This window comes from Cricetulus griseus, chromosome 3 (assembly GCF_003668045.3).
Source record: "Cricetulus griseus strain 17A/GY chromosome 3, alternate assembly CriGri-PICRH-1.0, whole genome shotgun sequence".
Classification (NCBI taxonomy): Eukaryota; Metazoa; Chordata; class Mammalia; order Rodentia; family Cricetidae; genus Cricetulus; species Cricetulus griseus.
This window is the reverse complement of record NC_048596.1, coordinates 129,756,462-129,758,993: the sequence shown is the minus strand read 5'-3', so window position 1 is coordinate 129,758,993 and position 2,532 is coordinate 129,756,462.

Below are 2,532 nucleotides of genomic sequence, written 5' to 3'. Positions count from 1 at the left end.
AGACATCCTGGACCTGATGACTCAAGAAAATGTCTCAGACTTTCAGGCCTTTATGACACTGATCACTGATCAGTCTTGCTCTGTTGACGGCTCCCCTAGCTTCCAGAGGAAGTAGAGCTGGGTTTCAAGTACAAAACTGATGTGTGCCCAGGCATGGGATTTTAAAACCATGATAGGGTGGGTGGGTTGGTATGGTCTCTGCCTCATTCTGCTTCAGGAAGAGCTGACTCCAGTTTAAACACCTTCTGACTCTAGGCCTCCAGAACCTTCTACATGGAAAATTGTCCCAGCTGTAGGAAGCTGAAGAAAATTAGGAGATGGAGCCCAAGAGGAAGGGGATGGTCAGGGGAAGTATGCTCACAGGGTAGTCCATGCAGAGGTCACTTTCTTCTTGCATGGGGAGGTCACCAGTGGCTGTCTGGTGCCTGTGACCATGACTCTTTCTGCCTGGTGATGTGGAGTTTTGTGCCCGGCTGGTGTTTCCTCTCTTCCCTAAAGAGCAGAGCTCCCAGCACACTGGGTTCTTCAGGAACAGATGGAGTTGATCCCTAGACCAGCCCTGACCCTAAAGATGTGCTTTTCCAGGACTGGTATCTTTCACCCTCACTGCCTGAATCCCAGGTTACTGCCCACATGCAACACAGAAAAAATACAAGGGCTGCTGCCCTCCCAGCTGAGAATAGGACCTGAGAAGATGCAGAAGGGGGCAGGGCACAGGAAGTTGGGTGGGTGAGCAGGCAGAGAGGGATGGAACACCCTGCCATGGTTACATGGGACCCAGAGACTCCGTGGCTTAACACTTCTCCATCTCCCCTACTATGTAGGACAAGTCCTTCTGGAAGCAGGGGAGACCCCTATGACAGACTTCTCTTAGCTTCTGGAGTCTTCTTTCCTGCTATGAAATCCCAGGGAAGGGTGGTATTTGTATGGACCCATGCTGCACTGGGTAAGAATAGCAGATAAGGCTGACAGATCCCAGAGCCATACTGGCAAGCCCAAGGCAGCTCATGAGGACAAGGGAGTTCAAGAAAAACAATGGGACACTGAACTGACCTCAGTACCTATGTTACCATGGAGCCTATGACACTTACGACTTCTAGAAAGGTGGTCCTAATACAAACAAGTAGGCTTAGCCTTGCTGCCCACTCCACAGATCAAGGGCAACGCTGCCCATCTGCCACAGAGAAAACACTGTGGGCAGATTCTTGACCTGGAGGAAGAGTATTGCGCCACAGAGGTCAACCTGGGGTGGGGGGAATCACCGTGAGATCCTCCAGTGTCTTAGTTCCATGTGACATCAGAAGAAGGGAAATTTCATGCCTCCCCCAAGTCACACTGAAATCCCTCTCATTATGTGGTCCTAGCATAACTGAATACTACATTGGGGTCACCGAACTTTCAATGGACGGCACAGAGCAAGCAGGGCGAGGGCAGTAGAAACATTGTAGGGGCAGAACTTGGTCATCTGTGTATCCTCTATGGGCCCATGGAAAGCTCCTTGGAAGCAGTGAACCTGGCCGTAAACACTGAGGCAGGTTGGATTTCACAGGGTGGAAAAGGTGGAGATGTTCCGGGGGAGAGGACACAGCAGACAAGAAGTAGGGGCAGCCTGACCTCTAGACACCTGAAGCCCTTCCCAGTCCCCACAGACTTCCTTCCATCAAATCACTTACCATGAAATCAAATAACCTTTGCTCTCTGTGTGAACTCAGAGCCCCTGGTGGGCAGTGTTAAGGTCACTCAGGGCTTCATCCTAGAACCTGATACAGTGACTGTCAAACAATGATTGAATGGCAGTGAGTTGTGTTTGAGGGAGAAGAAGCTGAGAGAAGGCTGGGCAATGTCACACTGAGGCTGAGACAGCCCAGGGGCTCATCTCTGCTGATATTTTCCACAGGTCTGGGGCCAAGCCCGCTCACCCTCTAACCTCTAATCTCCCTGTCTTCAGATGTCCTGAATTCACCTCCCTCATGTTTTTATATAGGTTACTAAAAATGCCTGGATCTGGAGCTCCAGAGGAGACAACATCCTCAGTGAATGGGAGCTTTCCCTTCGGAGGCTGGCATGGAAGATCACTTTGTGTACACCCTATACATGCTTTTCTACAAGCATGTGTACTGTGTACCCAGCTAATGTCCTCTCTCTCTCTCTCTCTCTCTCTCTCTCTCTCTCTCTCTCTCTCTCATTATGTAGCTCAGGCTGGCCTTGATCTTGCTGTATAGCTGAGGCTGGCCTCAAGTTCACAATCCTCCTGTCTTGACTCTCCAAGTGCTGGGATGACAGGTGTGTAGTCCTGTGTCCTTACTGTGTTAGTGAGAACAGTCTTCAGTGACTAATCATTCAGAATTATAAGATAAGGCAGACAACCGCAGAACTGCCTGGTTAGGGCATGCAGGCTAACAGGCTAGCCAAAGGCAGGAAGTCCACCAGGGTGACCTCTTCTTTGCGGGTGGCTGTCTCCATGGGTCCCTGATAGCCAGTGTACTTCAGTTTGAAGATTACCCTGAAGTCCTAAAACTGGAAGTAGATTAG